Genomic DNA, 20,607 nt, shown 5'->3' on the forward strand with positions numbered 1-20,607 from the left:
TGAGCTGTGGTGTAGGTCGCAGATGCGGCTCAGATCCTGCGTTGCTGTGGCTGTGGTGTAGGCCGGCAGCTCCAGCTCCAATTCAACCCCTAGCCTGGGAACCTCCATATGCCGCGGGAGCGGCCCTAGAAAAGGCAAAAAGACAAAACAAAAAAACAAACATAATATGTGGAATCAAAAGAACTAAGGTTTGGAAATTCCTGTTGTGGCTCAGCAGTAATGAACCCAACTAGTGTCTATAAGGAGGTAGATTCAACCCCTGGCCTCGCTCAGTGGGTTAAGGATCTGGCATTGCTTGTGAGCTGTGGTGTAGGTCACAGATGTGGCTCAGATCCTATGTTGCTATGGCTGTGGTGTAGGTGGGTGGCTACAGCTCTGATTTCAACCCATAGCCTGAGAACCTCCATATGCCCTGGGAATAGCCCTAAAAAGACCAAAAAAAAAAAAAGTTTTGAGTTATATCCAAACTGTTATAGCTTCCTGTACATCCCCTATATTCTTTGAGGCAGAGATAGCAGTGTATGAATTTTCAGCTTTGAGGGAGGAGTCCGTACCCCTAACTCCTGCATTGTTCAAGGGTCAAATGTATACCCTGGTTTGTTTACCCGTTCATTGGACATTTGTTTCCACCTTTTGGCTATTATAAATAATGCTGCTGTGAGCATTCATGAATAAGTTTTTGTGTTGAAATGTTGAACTGACAAACTTTTCCAAAGGAGCTGCATGCACCATTTTACATTTCTACCAGTAATGTATGAGGGTTATGATTTTTCCACATCCTCACCACTTGTTATTCTTTTTATTATAGCTGTTCTTGTGGGTATGAAGTAGTATCTTGGTGTGGTTTTAATTTGCATTTTCCTGATGACTAGTGATGTTAAGCATATTTTATTGTTGATTTTTATATCTTTGTTGAGATGTCTTTTGCTCATATTTTTAAAATTATTTATTTATTTATTTATTTATTGCTTTTCAGAGCTGCACCTGAGGCATATGGAGGTTCCCGGGCTAGGGGTGCAGTCAGAGCAACAGCTGCCAGCCTACACCACAGCCACAGCCACAGCAACACAGGATTTGAGCCGCATCTTCAATCTACACCACAGCATACGGCAATGCCAGATCCTTAATGCACTCAGTGAGGCCAGGGATTGAACCTGCAACCTCATGGTTCCTAGTTATATTCGTGTCCTATGCACCACAGTGGCAACCCCCTCCCCTTTTTTTTCTTTTGCCCTTATTTAAATAACCATAGTTTGTACTATTATAGAATACAGGTAATAGGGAGTTTTTAATGTATTCTGGTTACAAAAGTCCCTTGTCAGGTATGTGACTTCCAAATACTTTCTCCTAGCCCTTGGGTTGTCTTTTTACTTTCTTAATGGTATCTTTTGAAGTGCAACATTAAAAATAATTAAACTCAAATACCCAGATTTCCCCCTAAGGAAATTTCCACCTAAGGACATCCAGTCTGGGATTAGGATCCACTCTCTCCAGCCTTATTTTAACTTAATCACTTCTTTAAAGGTTCTATTTCCAAAATAGTAGTGATAATTGGAAGTTACTGGGGTTGGGGCATAAACGTTCATTTGGGGGAGCAGGTATAATTCAGCCCACAACAATTACCATGGTACACTTAATCCAGCATAGCTACATTTAGGTTTTGCCAGTTTTTCCACTAATGCCCTTATTTTCTCAGAGGATACTGCATTCCATTCAGTTGTCATGTCTATGTGCTATCATAGTGTCTTAGTCTGTTTTTCATACCTTGATAGTTTTGAGTTCTGCTTTTCAGATGTTTTGTGGCATGTCCCTCAATTTGGAATTGTCTGATATTTTTCTCATGGTTAGACTGGAAATAAATAATACCATAGAAGTGAAATGTTTTTATTACATCATATCTGCAGTGCCTGTTACTTATTTTTTGGCCATGCCCGTAGTATGCAGAAGTTCCCCAGGCCAGTGAACCCACACCACAGCAGTGACCCAAGCCATAGCAGTGACCAGGCTGGATCCATCCTTAGCCCACCAAGCCACCAGAAACTGGCAGTACCTGTTTAATATGCTTTATCACTGATGATATTTACATTGATCACCTGTCCGAGATTGTTTGCCAGGTTTCTTCACTGTAAAGTGACCCTTTTCCCCCTTTGACACTCCTTGGGAAGCAAGTAACTAGGTGCAGCCCACACTGGATCAGATACTTCTGTGTCCTTGGAAATCTCCCTTATTCTCCTGGGTCTTTTTTGTAGATTCTTTCAGATTTTTTTTTTCTTTCTTTCTTTTTCTCCTTTTTTTTTTTTTTTTTTAATTACTCAAATGAATTTATCACATCTGTAGTTGTATAATGATCATAACAATCTGATTTTACAGGATTTCCATCCCACAACCCAGGCACATCCCCCCACCCCCAAAACTGTCTCCTCTGGAGACCATAAGTTTTTCAATGTCTGTGAGTCAGCATCTGTTCTGCAAAGTTCAGTCTGTCCTTTTTTCAGATTCCACATGTCAGTGAAAGCATTTGATGTTGGTGTCTCATTGTATGGCTGACTTCACTTAGCATGATAGTTTCTAGGTCCATCCATGTTGCTAAAAATGCTATTTCATTCTTTTTGGTGGCTGAGTAATATTCCACTGTGTATATGTACCACATCTTCTTGATCCACTCCTCTGTTGCTGGACATTGCAAATGGTGCTGCAATGAACATTGGAGTACGTGTCTTTGCGAGTTGTGGTTTTCTTTGGATAGATGCCCAGGAGTGGGATTGCTGGATCAAATGGTAGTTCTATGTTTAGTTTTCTGAGGAATCTCCATACTGCTTTCCACAGTGGTTGCACCAGTTTACAATCCCACCAACAGTGTACTAGGGTTCCTTTTTCTCCACACCCTCTCCAGCACTTACTGTTTGTAGACTTTTTGATGATGGCCATTCTGGCTGGTATAAGGTGGTACCTCATGGTGGTTTTGATTTGCATTTCTCTAATAATGAGTGATGTTGAACATCTTTTCATGTGTTTCTCGGCCAATTGTATGTCTTCTTTGAAGAACTGTCTGTTTAGATCTTCTGCCCATGTTTTGATGGGGTTGTATTTTTTTGATATGGAGCTGCAGAAGGTGTTTATAAATTTTGGAGATTAATCCCTTGTCAGTTGATTCACTTGCAAAGATTTTCTCCCATTCTGTGGGTTGTCTTTTTGTGTTGTTTAGGGTTTCCTTTGCTGTGCAGAAACTTTGAAGTTTGATTAGGTCCCATTTGTTTATTTTTATTTTTATTGTCAACACTCTAAGAGGTGGATCTGAGAAGATGTTGCTGTCATTTATGTCAGAGAGTGTTTGGCCTATGTTTTCCTCTAAGAGTTTTATAGTATCTGGTCTTATATCTAGGTTTTTAATCCATTTGGAGTTTATTTTTGTGTATGGTGTTAGGGAGTGTTCTCATTTCATTCTTTTCCATGTGGCTGTCCAGTTTTCCCAGCACCACTTATTGAACAAGCTGTCCTTTCTCCATTGTATATCCTTGCCTCCTTTGTCATAGATTAGTTGTCTGTAAGTGTGTGGGTTTAATTCTGGGCTTTCTATCCTGTTTCATTGATCTATATGTCTGTCTTTGTGCCAGTACCATGATGCGGTTTTGATGATTGTTGCTTTGTAGTGTAGTCTGAAGTCCGGGAGCCATTCTTCCAGCTCCATTTTTCTTTTTCAGGATGTCTTTGGCTATTGTGGGTCTTTTGTGCTTCCAAACAAACTTTAAAATATTTTGTTCGAGTTCTGTGAAAAATGTCCTCGGTAATTTGATAGGGATTGCATTGAATCTGTAGATTGCCTTAGGTAGTATAGTCATTTTGATAATATTAACTCTTCCAATCCACAAGCATGGTATATCTTTCCATCTATTTGTGTCATCTTTGATTTCATTCATCAGTGTCTTACATAGTTTTCAGAGTTGTACATTCACTTTTGAGTTTTCCTTTTGAGTACCCATGTCTCTCTAGCATTTAAATGTTCAGTATATTGTGTATAGTTTGGCCATAGTGTAACTGACCTTCTTTCTCTAACAAAATTTGGTATAAAAAAATATTCTAAGGCCCTGTTCAAAAGTTTATGTACGCACAGAATCTTTGTAATATTTCTAAATGTTTCTTAAGGATCTCCTCAAGAATATTCATTGAGTCACTCACTACCTGTGGAGTAGACTGATAGATACATAGTTATGATCTGTAGCTTTGTCCTGATTATGACCACCCCTCTGTAATAATAAATTTGGAAAGAGATGTAGAACATCATTGTAGAATGATGGCATCATTGTAGAACTCCCCAGGAATCTTAAGCATCTCCCCAAGGACATCAGTCAAATGGAACACCAGTGGATTTGTAACAATAAGCACCTAAACAATGAAACAGAGACTTTAAAACTCATTCCTTGCTATATCTCAGTCGCAAATTATTCATTCTTAGTGAAAATGAATTGAAAAATGTGAAAATCTGCACTTTTTTGGTTAACCTGGAAACTTAGAGGAAGGGCAGAAGTTCACCAAAGGAATTAGCCAGTGATTTATGAGAAAATCTAAAGTACTTCTTTATGCTGGATAGTCATGTTTTTTTCTACTTTGAGAGTTATTAATTTGAAATGTGTGTATATTCTATATATTTATATGTATTAGATTTGAAGTGTATATATGTTATGGATAGATAGATAGGTTAGTAGGTTTGAAGACTGTATATGATCACCTTCCCAACCAGACTGCCACTATTAACATTTTGGGACGTTTCCTTCAGATCTTCGTACAAAGTTTTATGGTTATGTTTATATGGGTATATAATTTTATATCCTGAACTTTTCACTTAATTATACAGTATAAAATATTCTTGTTTAATCTCTTCAGAAACAAATTTTTTTTTCAGATTGTTTTCATATTAAGTTTTTTTTTCCCACTGTACATCAAGGGGGTCAGGTTATCCTTACATGTATACATTTTTTTTTCCCCACCCTTTGTTCTGCTGCAACATGAGTATCTAGACATAGTTCTCAATGCTACTCAGCAGGATCTCCTTGTAAATCTATTCTAAGTTGTGTCTGATAAGTCCAAGCTCCCATTCCCTCCCACTCCCTCCCTCTCCCATCAGGTAGCCACAAGTCTATTTTTCAAGTCCATGATTTTCTTTTCTGTGGAGATGTTCATTTGCTGGATATTAGATTCCAGTTATAAGTGATGACATATGGTATTTGTCTTTGTCTTTCTGGCTCATTTTACTCAGTATGAGATTCTCTAGTTCCATCCATGTTGCTGCAAATGGCATTATGTCATTCTTTTATGGCTGAGTAGTATTCCATTGTGTATATACACCACATATTCCTAATGCAATCATCTGTTGATGGACATTTGGATTGTTTCCATGTCCTGGCTATTGTGAATAGTGCTGCAATGAACATGCTGGTGCATATGTCTCTTTTAAGTAGTTTTGTCTGGATATATGCCCAAGAGTAGGATTGTGGGGTCATATGGAAGTTCTATGCATAGATTTCTAAGGTATCTCCAAACTGTTCTCCATAGTAGCTGTACCAATTTACATTCCCACCAACAGTGCAGGAGGGTTCCCTTTTCTCCACAGCCCCTCTAGCACTTGTTATTTGTGGATTTATTAATGATGGCCATTCTGACTGGTGTGAGGTGGTATCTCATGGTTGTTTTGATTTGCATTTCTCTTATAATCAGCGATGCTGAGCATTTTTTCATGTGTTTGCTGGTCATCTGTATATCTTCCTTGGAGAACAGTCTATTCAGGTCTTTTGCCCATTTTTCAATTGATTGATTGGCTTTTTTGCTGTTGGGCTGTGTAAGTTGCTTATATATTCTAGAGATTAAGCCCTTGTCCATTGCATCATTTGAAACTATTTTCTCCCATTCTGTAAGTTGTCTTTTTGTTTTCTTTTGGGCAGAAACAAAATTTTAATAACAAAATTTTTGTCAAATGGAAGTAGCCTAATTAAATATATTGGATGCTTACTTAGATAGTTTCCTTTTGGCTGTACTACTCAAAACAAACTTTTTTTTTTTTGTCTTTTTCCTTTTTCTAGGGCTGCTCCTACAGCATATGGAGGTTCCCAGGCTAGGGGTCTAATCAGAGCTGTAGCCACTGGCCTACACCAGAGCCACAGCAACGCGGGATCTGAACTGTGTCTGCGAACTGCACCACAGCTCACGGCAATGTGGGATCATTAATCCAAGGAACAAGGCCAGGGATCGAACCCGCAACCTCACAGTTCCTAGTCAGATTCGTTAACCACTGAGCCACAACCGGAACTCCAAAACAAACTTCTTAAACTGAGCATTTTTACACAGAATTGTGGAAATTTAGGATTATTCACCCATGATAGAAAGTTTTTTGTATAATTTTTTCACCTTTTAAAAAGATGTGAAATATGGCATGACTAGCATAAGTGGGTTAATAAGCATTTGTCTACTCAAGTGAAAAAAAATAACTTCTAAAGAAATGCAGGAGCTGTGTTGTAGGTTGCAGACGCGGCTCGGATCCTGTGTTGCTGTGTCTCTGGCGTAGGCCGGTGGCTACAGCTCCGATTCGACCCCTAGCCTGGGAACCTCCATATGCCGCGGGAGTGGCCCTAGAAAAAGGCAAAAAAAGACTAAATAAATAAATAAATTAATTAATTAAATGCAGTCTTTAGAAAATGACTATTATGGTTGGTGTGTTAAACATAAAATAGAAATAGAGAAAATTTGAAAGATGAGTTTTGGAGGGCTTCTCAAAATATTTAAGTAATAACAGCCCTGTTTTTAAAGACATTTGATTTTGGGGAGGTTTTTTGTTGTTGTTGTTTTTGGCTGTACCAGTGGCATGTGGGAATTCTCACGCCAGGGATCAAACCTGTGCCGAAATTGTGACCTGCACCACAGCTGTGTCAACATGGATCCTTAACCTACTGCGCCACACAGGAACTTCCTCTAAAAATATTTGGGTAATTTTTTTATGGTTTGTGAATTTTATTTCAAACATTTCCAAACTTACTTTCCATAATCAGGGCTGATTTACGTATGATCCATTTTGAGGACCAAGAAATGGTTAAAACAAGACTTCTTATCTACTTCAAAGTCCTCATCCCTTTTGGGAATCCTAAGCCTACAGATGGCGTAATATATTTCAAAATTTTGAGAAGCTTAATTCAGCAAATTCCTTTCATAATACATCTTAGAATAATGACCCAAAATTTACCATTTTTTCTATAAAAAATGAATATCATAAAACTTAAGCTGACTCATATTAGTGTAAAAACCTTAAGTCAAGCTGGATAATTTTTTAAAATAAACTTTATTTTGGAATACTTTCAGTTTTTGTTTAATTTTTTGGCCACACCTGGGAAAGTTCCCAGGCCAGGGATCAAATCCGAGCCAGAATTGGGACCTGTGTTGCAGCTGTAGCAACGCTGGATCCTTCAACCCACTGCCCTAGGCTGGGGATCAAACCTGTGCCTCTGCAACAACCTGAGCCACTGCAGTTGGATTCTTAACCCACTGTGCCACAGTGGGGACTCTGGAATACTTTTAGATAGTTATACAGGAAAATTAAAAAGATGGTGGAGTTCCCGTATTCCCCACACAATTTCTCTCACTTGTAGCATTCTATGTTAGTATGATAATTAGTGTGATACATTTGTCAGAATTAATGAACCAATGTTTATTAACTAAAGCCTATATTGTATTTTTTAGGTTTTATCTGATCTTTTTTTTTTTTTTTCTTTTTACAGCTGCACCTGCAGCATATGGACGTTCCTGGGCCAGGGCTCGAATTGGAGCTGCAGTTGCAGGCCTACACTACAGCTTATGGCATCTCCAGATCCTCAACCCACTGAGGAGAGCCAGGGATTGCACCTGCATCCTCACAGAGACAACATCAGGTCCTTAACCTGCTGAGCCAGAAGGGGAACTCCCCTAATGTTCTTTTCTCTGATGAGTATACCGCATTACATTTAGTCATCATGTCTCCTTAAGCTCCTCTTGGTTGTGAGTTTCTCTCAGACTTTCCTTGTTTTTGATGACCTTGACAGTTCCGAGAAGTATTGGTCAGATTTTTTGTAGAATGTACCTCAGGGTTTGTTTGATAGCTTTCTCATAGAGTTTACGGGATTTGGGGAGCAAGACTACGGAAGAAAAATGCCATTTTCATTACATTATATCAGGGTGTCAATATATCATGGAGTTAAATAACACATCTGTCTAATGTAGCATAATGTCAACATGACATCACTGCTGATGTTGACCTCTTCTTATCTATAAAACCTCCCATTCCAACAGTGAGAAACCTGGCTTCCACAAGTCCCATCTGCTTAATTGTTCAATTCTGATAATCATGTATTGCAGAATCAGAATTAACCTATACTCTCCTGGGAAGCAACTTTATCAACTAGAGCACAAGGTTTATGTACAATTCCTGTCACCCAGCAAATGGTCTTACATGTCTTGCTGGGGTGCTTGCCATAGAGGTGTGGAAAGTATGTACTGTTTTAAGGGTTTCCTATGATAGAAGATATTCTTTCTTCACCTTTTACTCAGGCATATCTCCTTTTCATGGAACACTGGTAGATAATCCAAGTTTGCGTGTTTATGCTGAGTCTGATGTGTTAAGCAGGAGGAGAGTAAATGGAATACACATTTACATGAATGCAGTTAGTGTTGGTGACAACAGAGTTAACCTACTACCTAGAAACTTGGAGAGTCCTTCCTTACTTGAGGATTTTTCCTATATTATTTTTTTTATTTTTTTAAGATTTTTATTTTTTCCATTATAGTTGCATTATAGTGTTCTGTCAATTTCTACTGTACAGCAAAGTGACTGACCCAGTCATTTGTGTGTGTGTGTGTGTGTGTGTGTGTGTATTCTTTTTCTCATATTATCCTCCATCATGTTCCATCACAAGTGACTGGATAAAGTTCCCTCTGCTATACAGCAGGATCTCATTGCTTAGAGAGATCCACTCCAAATGCAATAGTTTGCATCTATTAATCCCAGATTCCCAGTCCATCCCACTCTTTCCTCCTCCCCCTTGGCAACCACAAGTCTATTCTCCATGTCCATGAGTTTCTTTTCTGTGGAAAGTTTCACTTGTGCTGTATATTAGATTCCAGATATGTGATATCATATGGTATTCGTCTTTCTCTTTCTGACTTAGTTCACTCAGTATGAGAGTCTAGTTCTATCCGTGTTGCTCAAAATGGCATTATTTTGTTCTTTTTATGGCTGAGTAGTATTCCATTGTGTATATATATACCAAATCTTCTTAATTCATTCCTCTGTCAGTGGACATTTAGGTTGTTTCCATGTCTTGGCTATTGAGAATAGTGCTGCTGTGAACATAACGGGTGCATGTATCTTTTCCAGTGAAAGTTTTGTCTGGATATATGCCCAAGAGCAGGATTGCTGGGTCATATGGTAGTTCTATATTTAGTTTTCTGAGGTATCTCCATACTGTTTTTCATAGTAGTTATACCAATTTATATTCCCACCAAGAGTGAAGGAGTATTCCATTTTCTCCACGCCCTCTCCAGCTTTTTTTTTTTTTTTTTCCGGTCTATTTAAGGCCCATGCCCATGGCATATGGAGGTTCCCAGGCTAGGGGTCGAATCAGAGATGTAGCTGCTGGCCTATGCCACAGCCACAGCAATGCGGGATCTGAGTCACGTCTGTGACGTACACCACATCTCACGGCAACGCTGGATCCTTTTTCTTTTTTCTTCTTGCTTTTTAGGGCCACTCCCCCACCTACCCTGGAGGCTCCCAGGCTAGGGGTCTAATCAGAGCTACAGCTGCTGGCCTACGCCACAGCAATGCCAGATCCGAGCCACGTCAGCAACCTACACCATAGCTCATGGCAACACTGGATCCTTAACCCGCTGAGCAAAGCCAGGGATTGAACCTGCATCTTCATGGATGTTAGTCAGGTTCATTAACCACTGAGCCCCAGTGGGAACTCTCTCCAGCATTTGTTATTTATTGACTTGTTAATGATGGCCATTCTGACAGGTGTGAGGTAGTACCTCATAGTAGTTTTGATTTGCATTTCTCTAATAATTAGTGAAGTTGAGCATTTTTTCATGTGCTTGTTGGCCATCTGTGTATCTTCTTTGAAGAAATGTCTATTCAGGACTTTTGCCCATTTTTTCAGTTGGGTTGTTGGCTTTTTTGCTGTTGAATTGTATCCTGTATTATTTTTAAACTAATTCTACCCGTAATTAGGTAGAATTTCTTTACTTTTATGTGATGATTAAGCAATAGTGATACCCTTTTTCCCTGCATTTCTTACTTCTTTTAGGAGAAACAGGTAGCTTTTCCTTTTTCTCTGAGAAAAATAGAACCTATAGCAGTTGTCTTTTGTCTAGAAATTAGTCTATTGTCTAGAATAGATGGACTCATTTTGGTCGTTTAGTTCTAATAAAGTGGGTTGATACAGTTATATTTCTACAAGGAATCTCGGTTTGGCAGTACTTTGACTTTGTAAAGCATTTCCTCTAGAAGCTTTTTTTGGAGTTCCCATCGTGGCGCAGTGGTTAACGAATCCAACTAGGAACCATGAGGTTGCAGGTTCGATCCCTGGCCTTGCTCAGTGGGTTAAGGATCCAGCGTTGCCTTGAGATGTGGTGTAGGTTGCAGACGCGGCTCAGACCCCAAGTTGCTACGTCTCTGGCATAGGCCAGTGGCTACAGCTCCAATTAGACTCCTAGCCTGGAAATCTCCGAGGGAAGCAGCCTTAGAAAAGGCAAAGAGGGAGAAGAGGAAAAAAAAAAAAAAAAAAAAAAGACAGCTTTTTTTTGGTCAATAGTTTCTCTAAACTAAAAGCATCAAGACCTTGAACATAGGATATATTTAGATCCAGAGATACAGGATTTTTAAATTTAATGCTTTAATTTTATAGATGAGGAAATTTGAAGCCCAGGTAAATGACCCAAAAGACCAAGTGAGCACACAACAGTAACAGACAGCCAGAACCAAATCCTGGCTTTGCATTACATCTGCTCATTTTTCTTTCTGGTGAACTATGAAATAGGGGAGATGTCGTACCACATTTGTACAGTATTGACTAGTCCCACATTACACGGACTAACAGATTTTAAGGGCAAGTCACCACCATCTTTAATTTTCTTTATCTCCCCCACCCCCACCCCACATCTCACCATTTCTTTAGCTCTCACCTATTTAGGTACACTCTGATCACATGTCTCACTGATGTCCTAGGGGGACTGGGTTACTCCTAGTTGTCTGGCTTCTGCATGAAAGATGCCAGTGTTGCCGCATAAATCTGCCACCATGTGGCGCTCAGTCTCCCCTTCCTAGAGACAGAGTCTCCTGGCTGGGATCTGAAGCAGCATAGAGATAGGTTTGCAAGGAAAACATGGATGTACTTACTCTCTCAAGTCATCACATTGGTCGGTAAAAGTCTATTGCAAAGAGAATATGAGTATTTGGATGTTATCTTTTACAGATTCTGTGTGGTTCAGACTGGTGCATGTTGATTATATAATACACACATGTGATACGCCTAATGCTGATTATGTAATACACAAGTGTGCCGTGATACCAAGTCATGCTTTAGGGTCATAAGTCTGAAAGTTTTCCTTCATTAAAAATGATGATTAGGAGTTCCCATCGTGGCGCAGTGGTTAACGAATCCAACTAGGAACCATGAGGTTGCAGGTTCGATCCCTGCCCTTGCTCAGTGGGTTAACGATCTGGTGTTGCCGTGAGCTGTGGTGTAGGTCGCAGACACAGCTCGGATCCCGAGTTGCTGTGGCTCTGGCGTAGGCTGGCAGCTACAGCTCCAATTCGACCCCTAGCCTGGGAACATATGCCGCGAGAGCGGCCCAAAAAATAGCAAAAAGACAAAAAAAAAAAAAAAAAAAAAAAAAAAAGATTATACTTGTCACGTGGAAGAACATATAAGTGAGAGAGAGAGAAAAAAACAAAAAAGTTGACATAGGTGTAAAGCCAGATCATTTTTAACCAAGGTACAGAGGTAGTTAATGTGTGACATGTAAAAGGGTCATGCTACTTCTAAGGCAGAAGACTTTGCCAGGAGAGGTCTGTTAAACAGGAATCTAACATAACACCTCACAATTAAAAATGACTGCAAAGTTTGGTAAGGTTGAGGTTTGCTTCAGCTTTGTCTGGGCAGAGCTATTTTTTCTCCCAGTATTCTAAATCCCAAGTTACTTCATTTATTTTCAGAACCACTAGAGGGGGCCCTTGACACATGACAACCTGTCCAGTTTTTTTTAGCTTAGTTTTCAAACTAGTTTCCTCTTTAGTTCCTTATTAGTAGAGTTCCAGAAGATCAAGGTGTGATATTCTTGAGATTTCTCTGTTGCAGGAGTTTATGAGCTAAGTGTTAACTGCTTTCGGATCAGTCATAAATTGGATGCTTTTAGCTAAGGTACCTAGTGCTTGCAGCAGGTTGTACTGCTTCTTAGAAAACTACGCAGCAGTGCAGCAGCATTTAATGGGATCTTGTGAACAAAATGTCAACCCTCTCTTGCCACACACTTAACTTGTTTCTCCTCAGAGCAGTAGTTTTTCCTGCCTGTGCCTTCTGAATCCTTCTGAAGACCCAGAAGAGATTGTCTTCATCCCCCTTTTTCCTATTTCTTTTCTCTTCTCTTTTTTTTTTTTTTTTTTTTCCCTTGGGGTTGCACCTGCAGCATATGGAAGTGCCCAGGCTATGGTTGAATTAGAGCTGCAGTTGCCTGTTTACATTACAGCCGCCGCAACACTGGATCCAAGCCATGCGACCTGTGCCAAAGCATGCAGCAACACCAGATCCTTAACCCACTGAGCAAGGCCAGGAATGCAATATCCTTATGGATAGTGGTCAGGTTCTTAACCCGCTGAGCCACAATGGGAACTCCCGCCGATTCCTATTTCTGACTCTCCCCTTGCATCCCTGAATTGAAACAGCTTCACCTATTCTGTTGCTTTCTAGTTTGTCAGAAGTAAGGTCTCTTACATTCTTTCACAGAGTGATAACAACACTTGCTGATTTGTTTTTGTATTAGAAACTTTATGAGAACCCCTGTAGCCTTGGAGAAAGGATTGTTAGCCTCTTGAAGATTTTCCCCAAAGTCCAGTTTCTATACTGATTAAGAATAAAAAATTTATGGATACATGTATGTGTAACTGGGTTCCATGCTGTACAGTGGGGGGGGGGGGGAGTGTGTTGGGGGAAATAACAATAAAAAATAAATGAAAAAAAAAAAAAAGAGTAAAGTGTTCATCCTCTTTGTAAGCAGGTGTGTAGGAGCACAGGCACGGCCCTGCCTTCTGTTCTTCAGTAGGGGTTACACAGTGCCCCACATCTGATCCTCCCTAATGCTACGTCTACAACACTGATGCAAGGACAGACTGGCATTTAAGGTACAAGCAGAGAAATGAGCAACGTGGTGTTAACAGTTCTGAGATGAGAGTGTCTGTCTTTCCTCTCAAGTGTGAGATTAAAGCTCTGGAAAATTCAAGAAAGAGAAATTACTGAAGCTACATGCCAAAGAGGCCTTTCCAGTGAACCTTTGCTTTCTTTTCTTTTTCTTGTGGACACATTCCTGAGGTATCTGTCTGTCTAATCTCTGTCCTTAGCTGGGTAGAAAAAAGATTTCAGGTGGTAATTTTGATTCCTTGGGGCAGAAGCATAAGAATTACGGTCTTCAGAGATAGCGTCTTTGCTGTGTAGAGAGTTACACAGGGTAACCTTGTGTGAGTGAATTAATAGTAATTAACTACCTACTAAGTACCAGACAGACCCTTTTCTCATCTCACTTAAGGGCAACAGCTTGGAGGTGGTTAGTGTTGATCAGTCTGCGGAAAAGGAAGGTGAACTTCCATGAGGGTGAAATAACTTGCTGAAAAATTCCTGTTAGAAAAGTGGTGGGGCTGAGAGTAGAACCCTGGTCTATCCTATGTCACCAGACCTCTGGTTCCTTTTCTATTTTATTTTTTTTAATTGAACTATGGTTGATCCCTTTTTAAAACTCAGAGTTGGCGCCAACACTTGCAGATTGACCAGCCGCAAACAGCGTGAAAGACCCCTGTGGACCAATTGGTTTCAGAGCTGTCTACAAACCTGAGTTGTGTTTGTGGAGCTTTGTGTTTTCCTGCAGCTTCATTCCCCCACCCCCCAGGAATGCCAGGCCACAAAAGCAGAAGGCTTTGTCTAACAAAGATCCCAGGTTATGCAGACTCTTTCAGAGGGTGCCCAGGAAGGAATTACAAACCCCAAACCAGGAGCCCCATCTCCCGTCACTCAGTATCACACAGGCGTCTTCACAGAGGAGGGTGCTGGCAGAGTGCTTTTGGTTCTGGAAGTCTCTAGCGGTTAACCTCAACTCCTTGCACCTCGCCCAGCCTGATTCTCTGCTCCCATTTTAAAAGGCAAAGGTTGCACATTGGACACTGCCACTGCCCCTCCCTCCACCCCCCTTCCCTGGCATCGCCTCTTAGGGCCCAGCTTTCCGGGAGGAGAGCCTGGGTCCAGAGCTCATTCACCTTCCAGTTGTTTTGAAGGGCAGTACTGTGATTCTGGGCCACTCTCCACACCATCCCTTTTCTCTTTTGTTTCTCAAGTCCATTTAATTATTCTTCACTTTGTAGTTTGCAGGTATTGGAGGATTTTTTTTTGGGGGGGGGTCACACCCATGTCATATGGAAGTTCCCAGGCTAGGTTCATATCAGAGTTGCAGCTGCTTGTCTATACCACAGCCATAGCAACATGGGATCCAAGCCTTATCTGAGACCTACATCCCAGCTCAGGGCAACACTGGATCGCTAACCCACTGAGCGAGGCCAGAGGTTGAACCTGCATCCTCATGGACACTAGTCGGATTCATTTCTACTGAGCTGCAAGAGGAACTCCATACGAGGATTTTAAAGCAAAAACTTGAGACATTTGAGGTAGAGGAGGATATGGAAGTTGATAGAACCAAGAATTGTTCCAGGTTCCCAAGCTTTTAGACACCCTGGTTCAGGGGTGGGGCAAGGGGGTAACAATTTTTTGCTCTTTCAGACTGAAAAGTCACACTCCCTTTTGGGATCGCCACAATCTATTCTTGCACCAACAGACTGAATCTGAGGCAGGAGCAAGAGTAGAACTCTCATCTGAATCAAAGCTGTGCTTTTTCCCAAAGTTCTTTTCTGCTATCACTTTATTTTTAAATTTTATTTATTTATTTATTGTCTTTTTGCCATTTCTTGGGTCGCTCCCGCGGCATATGGAGGTTCTCAGGCTAGGGGTCCAATCGGAGCTGTAGCCGCCGGCCTACACCATAGCCACAGCAACGCGGGATCTGAGCCGCATCTGCGACCTACACCACAGCTCACGGCAACGCCGGATCCTTAACCCACTGATCAAGGCTAGGGATCAAACCCGCAACCTCATGGTTCCTAGTTGGATTCGTTAACCACTGCGCCACGACGGGAACTCCTATTTATTTATTTACTTATTTTTTTGTCTTTTTAAGGCTGCACCCAAGGCATATGGAGGTTCTCAGGGTAGGGGTTGAATCGGAGCTGTAGCCACCAGCCTACACCACAGACACAGCAACACAGATCCAAGCCTCATCAGCTCATGGCAACACCGGATCCTTAACCCACTGAGCAAGACCAGGGATGGAACCTGCGTCCTCATGGATGCTAGTCAGATTTGTTTCCACTGAGCCACGATGGGAGCTTCTCCTGTCGCTTGAAAAACAAAAACCTTTTATTTGCCTTAGTTACAGTAAAATCCCTTTAAAACCCTCTATCCTGGAAGTACTATGAGCATTGGGACCACATCAAAGTTTTTGTTTCAGTGTCTGTTTTTGCCATTTTTTATACAGAGAGTGCTTGTTGAATGAATGATAATACCAACTGGCACTTACTAAGCCCTTACTCGGTGCCAGGCACTGTGCTCAGTAATGTATATTCTTTATGGCAGACAAGCCTCACAACAAGCCTGGGGGAAGAACTCCGGCCCTTGTTTTCCAAAGAAAGCGACTGAGCCTCAAAGAGGCTATGTCCCCACCTCAACCACGCAGGTCTCAGTGGGGTCAGCTAGACCCCAGCCCGGGTCTGTCCTGCGAGGTCCACATCAATGTAGAGCCTTCCCCCTGCCCGCAGGCCGTGTCCTCTGACCCCAGCCTGCTTCTCCCCGCCAACTTCTCCCATAGACTGTTACTATCCTCACCATGGTTCTCTTTAACTGGGCCCTCCCCACAGCAGGGGCAGCCTGGGTGCTGGGGAGAAGCTGTTCTCTGTGGGGCCCACTCTGCCCCACCTTAGGTGTGATCCTGGTGGCTAGGGAAGAAGCTGGAATAACTTAGCTGGAAGTTGGATGAGAAATGTAGACGTACCCTATATCCTGGAGGGGCTCTAATCTAAACCCATGTCACCCAGGCCTTGCCCTAGCCTCAGATCCACCTGGCATAGTCGTTGATGATGAGGGTCTCTAGCTCCGCCCCCACCCTAGAGATTCTAAATCAGCAGGTCTGGGGCGGGCCCAGGAAGGCCACAGGTCTTGCTTGTTAACCGGCGAAATCTATGGGCCTCAAAGCATGGGCTCAGGCCCAGTGAAGCCCTTGACCTCTGGAACAAAGAATGGTCCATGAGCCTGAAAGAAATCCTTTCTGAGATGTCTGTGCCAAGAAAGCAGCAGACTTTTTGGCTATGCTTTTTTGTTTTGTTTTGTTTTTTGTTTTTGGCTATGCTTTTATCTAAAGAGGAAAGTGAAACTCATCTGAGCTGAGGTAAACAGTGGGCGGCAGCTGCATGCCATGTGGTGGGTGGAAGGGTGGGCCCTGCGACTGGCAGAACTTTAGACAGAAAGGCCTCTGAGCTAGAGGAGCCGCCTCCATCCTGACTAGCTGCAGGACTGTGCCACCGTCCCCAGTTTACTTGAGGGCTTTCAGCTCATTCCTAGCTCGAGGGGGAGGGTAGGTTTAAACTTACCAGCTTCACTCCTGAGACTCCCCGGTAGAAGGGACCTGGGGGTCCCTGCTGAGGGTCCGTGCCGCCAGCAGTCCCAAGGGTGAGATTTCAGGGGATGAGTGCCACACAGGTGTTACCGTGTGTGCAGCTGGAGGGCCTGGCAGCTGCTCCCTGTTGCCCCAATACCTTCCTTGCACACCTGTGGTTTCTAGGGGGCTTTTGCTGAAGGCTGAGAGCCGGGACCTGAGAGGACCGTGACCACCTCAGTCAGGGTCTCCTCTCGCCCAGCCAGGGAGTTTGGCCTCCAGGAAGACCCCCGAGGCTTCTTGCCCAGCAGCCAGCAACCCCACCTGCAACATCTCTGGCCTCTGATCTGTACCAGGCCCTGTGCTGGTAGGAACCCCAGGCCTGCCCAGTCTGCCCCAGGGCCTCACTGTGATGCCACTTCCTTCTAGACGGCTTCCCGCCCTCCTGTCATCTTGTCCCTGGACCTGAGGCGAGGTTCTTGCAGGCTGCTCTCTTCCATACCTGTCCCACCTCCTCTGAAGACCTCTTATATCACTAAGTTTTCTGGAACCTCCAGCCTTAACCTCAACTCCTGAAACCTCCCTATTACCCCTCTGTTGATTTCCTCTGAGGTCTGTCATCCTTCAAACCCTTTTAATGGAGACCACATTTTCTCACCTCCCTCTTCTCTCAGGCTTAGGAAGAGGAACCAGGGAGCTCCTGGCTCTCGGTTGGCACTTTGCATCACCACTATGGCTCAGCAATCACTCCTCTGGAGTTACCACCCTCCACCCCATCACCACTAGCATCCTAAGCATCCACCACCCTCCACCCCATCACCACTAGCCATCCACCACCCTCCACCCCATCACCACTAGCATCCTAAGCATCACAATGTCTCAGGATGCATATGCACTTGACCTTAAGCCCAACCTTCCTCTCCATCCCATAGGCCATCATCATCCACAGTGACTTCATTCTTTCCAGTTTCCACCCTCAGGGTCCTCCCGCCCCAAGCCTGGCCTCTTCCTAAAAACATGAGCTCCATGTTGAAGCATCATTTTTGACAAGTTGAAAACAAGATTCTCATATACAATGTGAACATGTGTTCAGTTTATTTTACTAATGATGGAATTGGTAGGATGTCAAAAGCTCTACAGATCAATAAAACCATAATCTTTGGTTATTTTCCTAGCCCACAAGCCTCATTTCCAACTTCCCAATCCTCTATTTCTTGGTAAAAGTTAACATCTGACTTCGCAGCGTCTACACTGTAGTCAAGAGAAGACAGTGTGGCAAACAAAATGACCTTGCATTAGAGTCAGATGGCCCTTGGGGACTGTTGGACAGTGTTCCAGTGTGGCTTTGAAAGAATATTCAGGGAGTTCCCTGGTGGCTCAGTGGGTTAAGGACCCCATGTTGTCACTGCTGTGTTGCAGGTTCAATCTCCACCCCACAAACTTCTGCATACCAAGGGTGTGGCAGAAAAAAAAAAAAGAAAAAGAAAGAGCATTCAGTAGGCTTGTCACCCTATTTCAAAGAACTGGATACATTTTCTAAACATCTGAAACTTCTCTGATCACCCAATTCAACCCTCAGAAGCATGACTCTGAGGAAAGTAGCTCACTGACTGGCAGGGCTGGAAGGAGGAGGACTTGTAAAGAGCACCGTGGGTCAAACCCAACTGAGGAGGTCTGGAGGTGACAGTAAGGAAGGAAGTGCAGAGGAGAGTGGGGTCAGGACCTGCCCTGTGGGGAGCAGACGGATAGATGTAAGGGGGGACCGGTTTTACTCAACAAGCGTTTGGCGAGGACCTGGGATATAAACACCTACGAGTTAGGTGCTGTGCTGAATCCATTTTATAGATGAGGAAACTGAAGGTTAGATAAGGAACAGGCCAAGAGTCACCAGATTACTCTGGGTGAAGCCCAGAGTTAATCCAGGCCTGGGCCTCCTGAGCCAGTAGCGTGTGGGAGGCCAGCCAGAGGGAGGTGGAAGTAGCTTCCCCTGTGGGGTGTGTCCGTGTGTGTGCTCTGGGTGGGAGGTAGGATGTGGCTTCCTCTGTGGATTGTGTGCGTGTGCGCACTTGTACCCGCTCTGGGTGGGAGGTCGGAGGTGGCTTCCTCTGTAGGGTGTGTGTGTGTGCACTCATACACGCTCTGGGTTGGAGGTAGGAGGTGGCTTCCTCCAGCAGCAGGTGCAGAGCCCAGGCTTGGTATGGTATCTCCCGTCTAAACAAAGCCAACTTCAGGATTCCTCATGTCCTCACTGCGGAGCCCTCATTCCCAACCCTCTTCAGCACCAGCCGCCCCAGAGCCCAGAGAATGAGCTCAGAGGGCGGGGGCCCAGCAATGACGGCAGCTGGCAGTGCCTTTGACAGATCTGTCCTCGGCTTCAGCACTCTTCCCAGGCAGGATGGGTCTCTGCCTTCCTGCACACTGGCAGGAGGAGGAGGAGGAGGCAGCCAGGGGCGCTGGGGTCTGTAATCGGATCGGAGGCTGGGATGGTGACAGCTGTGGCAGGGGCCTGAGGAAGGGGCTTGGGCAGGTGGAGAAAGGCTGGGCCTGGGGTTTGTGCTCATTCATCATCCTGGAGGCAGCTCTCCTGGGCCCTGGGACCCTTACTCCAGCGTCTCCCCGGAGCCCCTATGCCACCAGCACAGCTTGTCCAGGTGTGTTGTCTCACATGGGCAGGGCCCCAGGGAAGTACCATCCATCCTGGGAGGCTCTGAAAAAAAGCAGGGGGTTGAATCCCAGCCCTGGCATCTGCTAGTTGTATGGTTTTAGGCAAGCTTGTTAACCTGTTTCCACTTCCTCTCTGGTAAAGTGGAGATACCACAGGAAACTATCTTACAAGGTGGTTCTAGAATTAAATGAGAACAGAGGGCTTTGTACACAGTGGTTACGCCCTAAGAATTAGGTTTAGGGTGTTTTAATGCTAGTCAGCATCCAAGTTACATTTGTAATATTTGGGGCCAAGATTAGCTTTAAGAAAAGCTTGAAAGAGGAGTTCCCATTATGGCTCAGTGGTTAACAAACACGACTAATATCCATGAGGACTCAGGTTGGTTCCCTCGACTCTCTCAGTGGGTTAAGGATCTGGTGTTGCCGTGAGCTGTGGTGTAGGTCACAGATACAGCTCGGATCCCGCGTTGCTGTGACTGTAGTGTAGGCTGGCAGCTGCAGCTCCGATTCAACCCCTAGCCTGGGAACCTCCATATGCCATAGGGGTGGCCCTAAAACGACAAAGAAAGAAAGAAAGGAAGGAAGGAAGGAAGGAAGGAAGGAAGGAAGGAAGGAAGGAAAGAGAAAAGAAATCTTGAAAGAAATCCGTGCTTGTGATGTGTCTACAGGGATCTGTGTACTCGCTTCAGAAAGGATTCAACAGGCAGCTGCTCTGTTGTCTGGTATGTTCAAGATGGAACATTACTGTATAGTTACCTATTGCTGTGGAACAAAGGACAGCAAAACTCAGGAGATTCAAACAACCACCCTTTAATTCCATCTCATGATTTTGTGGGCCAGGAACCTGGGCAGGGCTCAGCTAGGTGACTCCTTGCTCCATGTGGCATCAGTGGCATCACCTGATTGGGATTCGGCTGGAAGATGGGCTCACCTGCAGGATCCTAGGCGGCCTCATTCCCGTGTCTG

This window comes from Sus scrofa, chromosome 14 (assembly GCF_000003025.6).
Source record: "Sus scrofa isolate TJ Tabasco breed Duroc chromosome 14, Sscrofa11.1, whole genome shotgun sequence".
In the NCBI taxonomy this organism is placed as follows: Eukaryota; Metazoa; Chordata; class Mammalia; order Artiodactyla; family Suidae; genus Sus; species Sus scrofa.